Source organism: Lactuca saligna, chromosome 4 (assembly GCF_052625555.1).
Source record: "Lactuca saligna cultivar CGN05327 chromosome 4, ASM5262555v1, whole genome shotgun sequence".
NCBI lineage: Eukaryota > Viridiplantae > Streptophyta > Magnoliopsida > Asterales > Asteraceae > Lactuca > Lactuca saligna.
The window spans coordinates 59,992,359-60,006,326 of NC_136420.1; positions in this window are offsets into that span (position 1 = coordinate 59,992,359).

Genomic DNA, 13,968 nt, shown 5'->3' on the forward strand with positions numbered 1-13,968 from the left:
GATTATGAGGAAATACCTTCACTGATAGATTTTGAAGATCTGATAAAGATCTATATGGATATTTGTTGTGTTAGTTGCATTCTAAAATTCACAATATTATTATGGCATCCCTCTTTATATTTCAAATTGTGAGGAATGGCAAAGAATTGTTTGATTCTTTAATAGATATATCTACCAAGTATTGAAGGGTTTTAAACACACATACACAGACACACACACACACATACATACTATGAAACTAAGGTGTATAAGCTTGAGAAGTCTAATTAGAGACTTAATGAAGCAATGCGTAATAGAAATATGCACTTCTATAAGAAATTCAAAGGGTATTGATTTTTAGAAGTCCAATTGATTTCTGGGTACATTTCAAAACTAGTGGGAGCATAGATGTTTTGTTGCAATTGCATGAGGACAATATTTTTCGTAGGCTAAGGATCTATGTCTTTACAATTAATAAGAACATACTATCAAACTTAAGGAACCTAACTATAATCGAAATTCATAAGTTAAGGTTATACATCTTTTGAATTATTATTATAAACAATTCCTTGAATCCTTTTTTTTATCTTGGAAAGCTAGCACCAAAAGTATGATGCATCTAATAGCTTACAACGCAACTCAAATGAAAAACTATGCTATTATATTTCTTAGCAATCTATCCTAACTCTAAAGTAGCAGCTCAAAAAATCCGATCTTCGAATCCATGCGATCGAAAACCATTTCTTCACGATCAGATTCATCGACCCGTTATTATGTATGGTATGTGGTATTTTGGAGAACTCACTAAGCTTCATACTTACGGTTTGTGGTTTAAATGTTTCCAGGTTTTCTTACATTAAACGAGGGGCACGACTTGATTGCATCACATCAAATAAAGATTTCCTCACTTAGCAACTCTTACGTCGATATTCTATTAAGGTCACATAAGCACACCGTTGAATGATCTAAAGAAAAAAAAATAGGTCAATGCATGTCTTTTGGATGATATGATGATACGGGGTTTTTATCCAAATCATAAATCCTTCGAGCAAGTCCAATAAATTGATTGTTATGCAAGGAAACAATAAAAAGACATACGAAATTTTTGTGGTTTAACCGATGTGATCTACATCCATATACAATTAAATCCCGAACAGGACCATACCGAGGGGAGCTATTCATTTGAAACAGGTCCCGAATAACTCTTCTATTACTCCCAACACGTATCCCTTCAAAATGTCCATTATGGTTTTCTTCAATTTGTTTTGGTTCGAATTATTCATTCGGTCACCGAATTCGAAGTCACACGTTAACAAAGACAATAGAGGTAAAAAAAATTGTCTATGTTACAAGAGAGAGTGTAATGTTCTTAGGAGTTAGGGTTTATGGTTTATAGTTTAATGATGATACAAAAACAATATATTTGAATAAAAGGCTAGCTTACGTACAAATGATAGTCTTTGATTCTTTACCTTTACAAAAGGTAGACTTACATTCTCCTATTTTTTCAAGTACAAATCTTTTTTTCAGGTACAAATCTTTATTTGTTCTCAGTTATCTAGTCACATATTACATTGGTCAAATGAAAATCAATTAAAAATATGAACATGATGTGATTGGTTTGATGAGTTAGCATGGGTGAATGGTCCAATGTCTAGGGTGTGTTACATGCTCATATTCATGTACCAACAACAAAGAGACATCCCTTCACCATGTGCTTGTGCTCACTTACAGAAAGCAACATTACCTAAATGAAGAGTGAACCAGTGTCTCTTTTTTTTACACACTGAGATTTCTTCAATTGATAGATTACAAGGTCAATCTGTGGTCACCTATTTTGTTTTCTTCTACATGGCTTTGCATAAAGGTTGTGCACAATTACCAAATTGTCCCCATAGGCCACTATTTCGCTTTCTATTATTTTGAATGCTCACCGAATTGCCCCTCATACTAGGGGGGGAACAATTCATCACCGCAAGTGTTTACATAGGTGATAGGACATCATTTTTCTTTGTTATATTGTTATATTTTATTATTGTTAAGATGTCTTTTATAAAGTAAACTAAAAGGCAGATAATTATATTAAAGTATGAGATTAATTGTTGTAATATTCGTATAACTTTATTGGAAGTACTAAAATATGAGTTATAGCAGTGTTTATTGTAAGATGTGCTCACAATGTTTTTCTTGTCAACTTTCATGTGTAGCCGCAAGTGAACTACAGAAAAAGTAAAAGGTTTTGCTCTCGAGATTAGAGATTGAAAGTGTCATTTTTATGCAAGAATCCAAGTGAGTGTTCCTTTGGAACTAGACATTGTCAACCTTTTATAATGAAAATGAATCATACACCCCATATGTAAACCCCATATATATATATCTCTATCGTAACCGCAATATTTGACCAACTAAATTTATCAACTTTGATTCATTAGAGCATGTTGCATGAAAACCTTTTTTATAAAGTTGTTAATATTGTTATTTATGTTATAAAAGATTTTTTTAAGAAAAATTATATAAATGGTCCCCGACTCCTGAAGTATGACAATGACAAACGTTATGAACTCCAAGATGTTTTCACTTGGACTGACCATGTAGTTTCTTTTTATTGCACATGTGGTCCCTTAGTTGGATGACATTTATTTTTTTACCTTCAAATAGATGTGAAATTTATTTTCTCCTCAATTCTCCGCTTTACTCCATCCAAGTGTTGTGTACGTGTCATAACCAAAAATCTTTTTTTATTTTGGGTATGTTTAGTTAACTAATTGGTAGCTAAAACTTAAAGTTTTAGTTTTTATTTGCATAAAAAAGATTGGGTAAACTAGCTTGAAATTTTTAAAAGAATAAAATTACATAAAAACTAAAAGTTAAAAGGTCGAAAAAACTTAAAGATTCCAAAATTACTTAAATTAGCTTTTGGATTATGGTTTTTTTTTAAGTAAAAACTAAAATCGTATTTTTGAACAAAGTTTTTCCTTTAATTCCAAATTTCTTTTTAAAAACACTAAAAGTTACTAAAAAGTTGTTGTCCAATACACCATTTGTCAACATGCATAACATGCATCTACAATATGAGGTTTTTTTATATGTCAAATAATCAGAATCAACAGTATAATACTTTTTTATAGTTAGAATGATTAATATTTTGGATCAACAATATCGACAAAGTTTTATTCTAGTAAATTCTTTTTTGAGTAACTCTCTTTATTTAATAATTTAATAATGTTTTATTTTGCCTTCAAAACTTTTTTATTTTTTGGACTCTAGATAGTATTATTTTGTTTTTACGTATTATAATGTAATGATTTTATTTCATGTTATCGTTAGCGGATATTTATAATTGTATTCTCATATAATGTATATGTGTTTATTCTCGGGTCAATTCGATTGTAATTTTCTATCTATTGTAATTTGTAATTAATGAGAAGATGATCATTACAAAAAAATTTATCAAATTACATGGTATAAGAGTTTACAATATTCTCTTGTCTCTCTTTCTTTACAAAGAAAATATCACTTCCTCGATTTTGAACCAACCATCAGCGCACTCCCCATCACAAACATTGGCGGACGCAGACTGTTTTAATAGGGGTGTCCCTCGTACTTCAAGCGGGTGCACCTAATAGAAGAAAAAAATTACTATCGGAAATTGAGCAGTGACCCGTAACCCCAAATGCCCCACTAAAGTCTGCCAGTGACAAACAACCTTTTCTTCCTCTTAATCTTCTTCTTTTCTTTCTATCATGACTTCCAACAGTGAAAAACCCTAGGAACATAAAAATTGTACATTCTTTTGATTCTTGACCTTAATCGTTTAAATTATGATACTTGACATGAACTCTTTAATTTTATAAATGTTACATTAAGATGAGGAGTTTTATATAATATTTCATTGAGATGAGGGTAGTTAAATTAGTTACTTAATTTTTGTTTACAAATGGTTAATAGTTAGAAAAGATATAAGTTATTTTGTTTGATAATGTTAATGAAATAATTAAAATGAGCCGCCGAATTTTGTCAAAAGTTGTGCTAAATCTCTTTTTTTTTTTATCAACCTAGATTATATGTATTAGCCATTTGTATGAATCTGCTTTTATATAGCGACCCCTATGTGATGTTTATGCACATGTAGCTTTTGTAAACTTTTCATCTCGTGTGTTTTAAATGATAAATATAAAAAGTAGACCTTCAATGTAAACTATGTAAGTGGATGGCCAAGAGGCCTACGTGACAATATAAAATTACGCACCCTAACAATCAAAAATCCGTATCAAAATTAGATTTTCAAAATGCTGAAAGTTGCCATTAATTGTTAATTCAAATGATTCATAGATTGTAATTCCACAATCAATGCAAAAACAACTTGTTTGATGAAGATAGTAATTAGAAGACTTCTTAAAAATAAAAGACATTCTTATTAAAATATCTTCAATACTCTCCAAAAGTTTTCTTACTATGTGTTTGGCATGTAGTTTTTCAAAACCTCTAACTTTTAAGCTTTAAAAAAAGAATATTTCTAGTAGCTAAAACAAAAAATTTTAAATCCAAATTAATTTACTTGCCCTTTTAAGCTTTAAACTTCTATTTGTAGCTAAAACAAAAAACTTTAAATCCAAAAAAAAATACTTCAAATAATATTTAATAAAAAACCTTTTTTTTATAATTTTGCAAATTAATTTACTTGCCTTTTTTTTAAATCATTGATAAGTCTTTATATATAATTTTACATGTTTTAAAAGTTTCCAATTATTTTTTGTTGAAATCTTGTAATTTTACATGGTTTAAAAGTTTCTAATTATTTTTGTTGAAATCTTATATACAAATAAAAGTTACGACTTTCAAGTTCTAGCTACCAGTTATTAACTAGTTTTCATGTAACCATCTGAATTGACTGTGAAATTAGTATTCAGCTACCAATTAGTTTTTACATAACCACATGAATTGATTGTGAAATTACTGTTTACAACACATGCATCATCTTAACTCGTTTGATTGTTGTTCGGGTTCTTTGCACGCCTTTCCATCGTTAATAATATTTGACCATTTTTCCAAAAAGAAAATCCAAAAACAAACAAGCAAAGTTAAGAATTGATAGCCACAAGGGTAAATGAAACTCGTTAAACGAGGTTGAGATCCTTGGAATCCGACAAACCATTGATGGAAACTAAATACTACAAGTGGTGCATTTTATTTGGAAAATAAGAAGTATATAATCAAAGTATCTTATGTATAATAAAACTTAATATGTAAATTTTATTATATATAGAGGCACATGGGGTACTCAGTTCTGACATACATTGTCATATAACATCCACAAATGTACAACACAACGGCTACCTCTCTTTTAATAATTTCAGATTTCCTCAGGCCCCAACTCACCTACTTAAAGTCTTTAACTTATTTCTATTATCTATATATACACCATCATAGAGTTTATTACGATGTTAGTTTCAGACAAAACAATATCAATGTCTGTTATAAAAAAAAAGGATGCTATAATATAGTTAATGTTAATGAGCATAAATGTTGCAAATAGAACTTTTAATTTATGTGACATAAATGTCAATGATTTTAAATTCAGAATTTTATAGAACATGACTTTGAGTTTATTTTATTCGGATAGTTAATGAATGCAATCATTCGTAGGTTTATCATTTTTACCTGCACACACTTGACTTCATTATTTGCATGATATTATGCTTATAGAGTTGACATTTGAAAAAAAAAAAAAAAAAAGTCATTAACATGTTACAATTAATATACTCCCTTAGCACAACGTTATCGGATATTTGAAATTATGAGTAATTTAAATTTGTCAATTCAAATAAAAAGACCTATGTACTCCGTCTACATGAATTATAATACAACCGACCAGATATGTACAATCTTGGTAAATATAATAAGTTTTACCATATTTGAAACAACCTTTGAATCTGACAATGCAATTCCTCAAATGTCCTTTCTCACCTTTCTTGCAACTTTGTACCTCAATCTTATGTCACTCTTCACTCTTTTTCCCAAATTGTGAACCTTTTCTTCTTTTTTTGTCACATTCAATGCCTCCTACTTTCTCATTCCTATTATATCTTTTTTACAATGCATAACTCACACACGTACTAGTCTAATTATAGATCTAACCTTCCTCTCAAGCAAAACTTATTAGCCAATGGACAAATTTCTATCAACTCATATTGTTGCTATGGCAAAGACTCTTTAGTGTTATGTTTACTAGTTGATTCCCCATTTTCCCGACTCCTACTCCTTAGATTTGGCTCTAAATCTTGAAGAAAAAACACGATCCAAAAAGATTCAAAAAGAAAAAACATACGTATTATGACGAACATAGCTGAAATTGCAATGATTATAATTAGATTATAATGATTTTAAAACATATTCCTCAATCTTGAAATTGTGAAAGCAATGGTCATCTTGGATTTATATTTAAACCATATCTAGTTCATTCTTTTTATAGGAAGCGACCGTGTCAATCAATTAGGTTGTCACTCCTTTTATTTAGATTATTGAATTTTGCTTGGTACTTCCATTGATTTATGACTATTATGTCCATCAATTAGGTTGTCAATCCTTACTTTTATTTATATTATTGAATTTTGCTGGATACTTCCATTGATTTATGACGTTTATGTCCTGATACAAAATCAAAGGCTGGAAACCTGAAACAAAAAACTTGCTTAGTGTTAATGAAATTTTGAAAATTTATTTTGTATGATACTATATTTGCTAATAATGGACGTTATTTTGTGTTTCAGGGTGTTTAGGTAGATATGTGGTTGTTATTATATTATTATTCGCATTAATTTTGTATATACTATTTTTTGGATACGAAATTTGTATATACTATCGTTTATACTTCTTTGGGCGTGTTTGGTAAAAGTAGCTGTTAGTTGGAAGCATGTAGCAGTTACCAGCTAACTGTTAGTTGATAGCGGGTAGCTGGAAGCGTGTAGCAGGTAGCTGGTAGGGGAAAGTTGTAGCTTTTATTTGTTATATATAAAATTACATAAAATGAAAATTGATTAAAAATAAATAGATATATAAATATATTTTTAAGGGTAATTATGGAAATTGATTTCAAAAGCTCAGGAACATTTTGTTAAACGCTAGATGGAGTAACTTTTAGAATCGGAGCGTTTTGTTAAAACTAAAAGTTAAACACCCGTACTGCCAAACGAAGCTTTTTGTTTAAACTTGAGCGTTTTATCAAAAACCAAAAGCTACAAGCTCTCAAACGTTTTCAAATGCTCTGTGCCAAACACGCCATTTATGTACGAAAATTATGTGATAAGTTTTTGGAAGCAAGATGATGGACAAAATTATAAATGGAAAAAAAAGTTAGAAGAATAAAAAGTAAGTTATATAACATGGTTAAATAGTGACACTACAAAACAATAGAGAATAACGTTTATTTCCACCTAAATTTTATAGTTTATTAGTTATATATAAAAATATTTTGGTTATTTATTTTAATATAACATTCTAAAGGGATATTTGGACCCCACCATGTAGTGGAGAGATGTGGCAGTCGTCGGTGAGGGGAAAACAACACCGTGTGGATGATAGATGTTGCAATTATGAGAGATGAAAAGATGACATGAAGATGAATTGGTAGGAAATAATGAAGAGAATATAATATGACGATGAGTTGGTAAGGAAAAAATAAAAAAATGGGTGATTATATATATATTCAAGGTGGATCTTAGGACCTATCTTTAAATGTTTCAAAGACTTACTTTATAATCTTTTACACAAAAAATGTATCAAAAGTATGAAACTCATATTTTATATATTTCAATCCTTTTGGAGTAGCATAATGCCTCAACTATTTAGAACATGTCTGTCACAACGAGCATTTTTGGCTAGGAAATTTTGTATTCATGTAATCAACTCTCAATGTATTTTGCAACTCTAAGGCTGATAATATACATAATATTCATTCCAAAAGCAACTTGAATCTAAACTCGCACATGAAGTTCAAAACCTAATTCAATACATCTCGAATTGTGGGTTTGAAACCCTAATATCCCGGTTCAAACACAGAAGGGACCAGGATCCTCTTGTTGGGCCTAATGGACCAATAAACCCTCAACTTGATTCTTTTAAGCTAAGAGCCTTCAATTTGGCCCAAATTGAACCCACATTCATTAAATTAAAATATGTTGGGCTGTAAGAATTTTTATGAGCCTTATTGGGCCTAAAATATTTCACTTGACTTCATGGACCCTATTGGGCCATAAACCCCCATATGGGACCAATGGGCCAAAATTTTCATAATGGGCTTAATAATTTCGAGTATAACCCAAGCTAAACCCAACATCTAATTTCATTTCTTTCTACTCCCCAAATTCTCGGCCATATATCAAAAAAAATAATAATAATAATAAGAAAAATTCCATGGTTAATCACTTGACACCTCATTCCATCCTCTCTCCTTCTTCTTCTTCTTCATATTCTCGGCCTTCTCCCTATCTATTTCAATTTCATTTCCATTTCTAAACTCTCTTAAGAACTCCCTTCCATCTTCTCTAAAAATCGTGGATTGGTAAGTGCTTTCAAGGGGTTCTTCAACAAAGATTCATCCTTTTGGTAAGCTCTTGCTTGCTTCTGTGATTCAACTTCAAGTTTACACTAAACATCTCTCTTTAAACCACTCTTATTTTGTGTTCATGCTCCTAGAAACACTCACATTTTCGAGATCTCTCCAAGGAAGCATCTAGACCGAAAACTCCTCTCACTTCTTCACAAACTGAAACCATCAACCCAAGGTGAGTTCATACCCCCTATTTTCGGTTTTTACTAAGTTTCGGGGGAGAATACAAGTTGTTTTGTGTAGATCTATGTGTATATGCATGACTATGTGTGTTTTTCATGATTTATTTGGTGATTATGTGATGTTTACTTCATAAATCTAAAAATACGTTAAAAATATGAAGTTTATCACTTAGATCTTCATAAAAACTATAAGAAAAGTATATGTTGTCATGTAAACTTGCAGATCTGAGATTTATACACTCAAAATAGCAAAAACAAGTGTTGTGTTCAAAAATCTATAACCTAAACTCAAAAATCAGCTTTTAACAGAAAAGTTTTGGTCTAGTTACGGACTGTTTCGACCACCTTGATGATGTTTTTTTTCAAAAATGTTTTACATGCAAAAAGTTCAGGCTTATACCTTTAAAATTACTACTCTCACGCGTTCATATGATTTTTCTGCAATTTTTGGCGATGTTTACAAAACTGCCTATCATTTCTGGAATGATTTCGGACCAGTCTGTGAAAATGAACATTTTCACACTGATTTGAGGCCATTAAAAATTATAATAAAAATTATGAACAAATTAGACTCCTTTTTCAAACTCTCAGAGTTGACGGATCCAAATTTGGACTTACAATGATTTTTCTATAATTTTTCTAAAAACAGGGACAAAAATGTCAAAAACAAGGAAATTATTTTTATCATGCTAAAAGCTCTTATACTTGTGTTAAATGCAAGTTTTGTTCTTAAAAATGGCCTAAAATGTTATTTTTACCAAAAATGTGCCTTAATTATGAATTTTCGGCTTAATGGGCCAAGAATTTCATTTTTACAAAAATTGGGTCTTTTATGTCGATTTGGTAAATAATTGAGCTAAAACTAGCAAAATAATAACAAACGGGCTAATTAGGTCATTCTCATGTTTATTGGGACTTATTGACCCATTTATATTTTTGATAGGTCATGAATACTCTTTATATGTTTATTGGGCCTTATTGACTCACTAACATGCTCGACGGACCTTGGACACTCCTTGCGTGCTATTTGGGTCTGTAAATAACACACATGTGAAATGGGCCTTAGTTGTCCTTTTACATATATTTTGGGGCCATGTTATATAATCTCATTCCTTTCGAGCCTTGAAACGATTTACATGTTTAGTGGGCTTTAATTGTCCTTTTACATGATCTATTGGTCCTGGAGTGTTTTTTATATGTTTTTCTTCGCGTAAATTTCGATTAAGGATCTAGTGAGACGTGTCGGTTGACACCTATTGAGTGTACGATCTTAGCCTGTAGTTATAACCAGAGTCTCTTGGAGGGAGAGCGAGGGTTTGTATATATATCTATATGGGGATGACACCCCACACATGTGTTGTTCGCTACAGTTAAACTAAACCAGTCTAGGGTGACGAAAACCTTATTCTATTCTGTCGGAGTCCAACAACGTCATGACAGGCAAAATTGTCATTATCTAGTATGGTTATAGCAACTCACTTAAAGGAATTAACATTATAAATTTACGTGGAGACCATTCTCTTTTCTAATTGGATTGCTCGGAAACATACTCGCGCTGGTACTCAACCTCGGGGGTTGGTATACCAACATTCTCTTTTACAGACAACATAGGGTTGTTTGGGAGCATTCTCTTTACATTCTCTTCATTCTCATTGCTGCATTCTAGTAAACATTAACATACATGCATTAATACAATATCGGACACAAACACACTAAACTGTTTTCAGAAAATATAGGATTTTCTGGTGGTTACAAAATTTTACAAATCTTTTTCTTAAATATGCTTATGAACTCATCAATATCTTTATGTTGACCTTTTTAAATTAAGTTGTATTCTTAGAAAACCGTTGAGCAGGTTGGGCAGAACAAACTAATGGATCTTTTGATATATTTTGTTTCATCATATTCTGACTATTTTGGCATGTAATATTTAAATACAATTATTGATGTAAACCAATGACAGTTGGAATATTATGTGTGTGATGATGATGATGTTATGTTTCAATTATATACTATGGGATGATACTGCAAAGATGAAGTCACGCCGAGCCCCCAGACATTTTCGTCGTCTGGTTTAGGGGTGTGACAATCTCCAACCCTTATCACTATTTTTTTAGGGTTATTGACATAAAAGCCCCCAAATTTAGACAAAATGTTCGGTTATGTCCCAAGTCGATTTTCTGGTGCGTTAATGTGTTAAATATCGGAAAAATTCTTCATTTTTGTCCCTGACCGGTTTTTACCCTCAACAGCTGGTTACCTAAGCTATGTGGCGTTGACCGGGCCCATTCATGCTGACGTGGAGCTTAGGTGGCTGCCACGTCAACTGCTAAATCATTTAACTAAAAATAATTAAATTAGGAATAGGAAATGGGGCTAAAAAGATTCGAATGTCACTTTCGTCCCTGTATTGCAAACGCCTTACCAACAAGCTATACATATCTTCTTTTAATATTGTTGTGCTACTAAATATATCATTAAATATATCATGATAACATTGGTTTATTGGAAACTAAAACAAAGTTTATAAGATTTTAACTTCCAACCCAAGCATATTTACCAGTTTGTTGAAAGATTATAAACAAGTTATATATATCGTTGCAACATTTTGTTATTATTATTATTATTTATGAAATTATACATATAAATTTAAATAAGTTTTAAATATAAAAATATATTTTTAAAGGTAAAAAATAAGCTTTGCATGTATATAATATATTTTTAAAGGTATTTATATATTTAAAAAGTGTTTTCATTTATTTAAAAAAGTATTTAAACATTTAACAAAGTATTTATACATTCGAAAGCTTACATATACTTTCAAAAATGATTTTTTTTATATTTTTTAAAATGAAATTAAATCTTATATTTTTAAATGAAAGTACCGATATAAATATGTTTAAAAACGTTATATACGTATTTATACATTTTTACATATAAAAATATTATGTACGAATTTATACATATAAAGAGTTATAAAAATAATATTTATAATACGCATTTATATTTTTTAAATATAAAAATATCATATACGTAAGTTATAAAAATAATATCTAAACAAATTAGAAGTATGTATGAAAAAGGTATACATGTATAAAATTTTAAATGTATAAATATATAAAAAAAAAAATGTACAAATATGTATACACACTTTTAAAATGGAAAAATACGATTTTAAATATATAAATATGTTGGTAATTGTGTTGTTTGTTTAGTGGGAGTCGCAAGTTCGAAACCTGTCATCTTCAATTGTCTGTTTATTTTTTGGTGGAAGCAAAACAACAATGCTGACTCAGCAAGGTAACAACTCATCAAAGTCGAACAAGGGTAACCGGCTCTTGAAGGTAAAAACCGACCAGGGGGCAAAAATGAACAACATTTATGGTATTTGAGGCATTAACGCACCAAAAAATCGACTTGGGACATAACCTAACATTTTGTGTAAATTTGAGGGTTTTTATATCAAAAACCCATTTTTTTTACACTATATCTATAATTACAATGTAAAAGATGTGTAAACACTAAAATCATCCAACCCATTATATTATGTTTAACACTAAAAGAATATTCTAGATATATTGTTCTTTATTCAATACTATATTTAGTGTAAAATCTTACGATATATATATATATATATATATATATATATATATATATATATATATATATATATATATATATATATATATATATATATATATATATATATATAGTGTTACACTAAAAGCCAACACTATATATAATGTTATGTATAGTGTAGGATTGGAGGATTATAGTTTAATTTATAGTGTAAAAGTGGTTTTTTAGTGTAGGATTAGAGTCAGGGATGTTATTCGGGTCGGAACCGGATCGAACCGACCCGAATCCGAATAAACCAAAAATCGAATAAGAGTAATTGCATTAACCGAAAACCGAACCAAGTAACCAATACGGTTTTGGTTCGGTTCAGGTATTAATCGGTTCGGTTATTACCCAATAACATGTATAAGATGATTAACAACCTAGTATAAATGGAAAAACCAAATAAACAGTATTATGATTCTATAACCTGAATAATAGAATAACAATGTACTTTTATACATCAACGTAAAACATTTAAAAACTAACATAACACAATAACACATTAAAAGAATAGCATTTACATAGAAGATTAATATCATGAGAATTAATTTCTTACTTGTGTTTCTTGAGTTGGCACTTAATTTTTCATGACTAGACAAAATAAGAATTCGTGAATCCTTGTAGACAATAAGAATGGTCGATTTTTGAAATTCTGAAACAAAAGGAAGGATCGACAGAAGTGATTTCGATTTTGGAAATAGTTAAGAAGATTGATCGATTTTGAAACGACGTGAACGAGTGTAGGATTGTTTTTCTGTTATGAACGACGATGACAGAAGTGTGAATCGTGATGTTGATTTCTATCGATAAGAGAAAGGGGACGATGAATGCTTATCCAGGTAGGGTATTTAGAATAAGTAAGCTCTTATTTTGGTAACCCGAACCAAATAACACGAGAACCAAATAAGCATAATATAGATACCTAAAACCCGAATTGAATTGCTTATTCGAGCCTAATTTGGTTCGGTTCGGTTCAGTTCAGGTTTCGATTCGGATCGAGTTTCCAGGCCAAATTCACATCCCTAGTTGGAGATGCCCTTAGTATTTTTACATTACGCAATAACCAAACCATTTAAATAAAACAAAAAAGGAAGAAAAAAAAAAGAATAAGAAGGCTTGAAACGTCGCCCGAGGTTGAAACTTGATCAACATCTACTAACGCATCATCCACATGTTGTCACCTGATCGCTCATCACTCCCACTATCCGATGTCTGGCCATAGTCACCCCTCCTACATACCAACCTCCTACCTCCACAATCCACTAAATTTTGTTATAGTTTGGTATCGTATTGTTGAAAATACTAAGTGTTTTTAATATTCGATCTCATGTTTATTAATTATTGAGTTTGGGTGTTTTGTGTCAATATTACAATTCCTTGTTTTCTCTCATTAATGAAATAAATTTGTTATAAGGGGTTATTTCTAGTATTTTCGGAATGTTGTGAGCCACGAATCATTTCTTTCAAACTACAGGTGTGACACGCGAATTTGATCCATAGATAATATCCAATACCCGATTCATATCCACGACCCAAGGTATATATTGGTGAGAGGTGAAAGGTTTCATCAAATTCAGT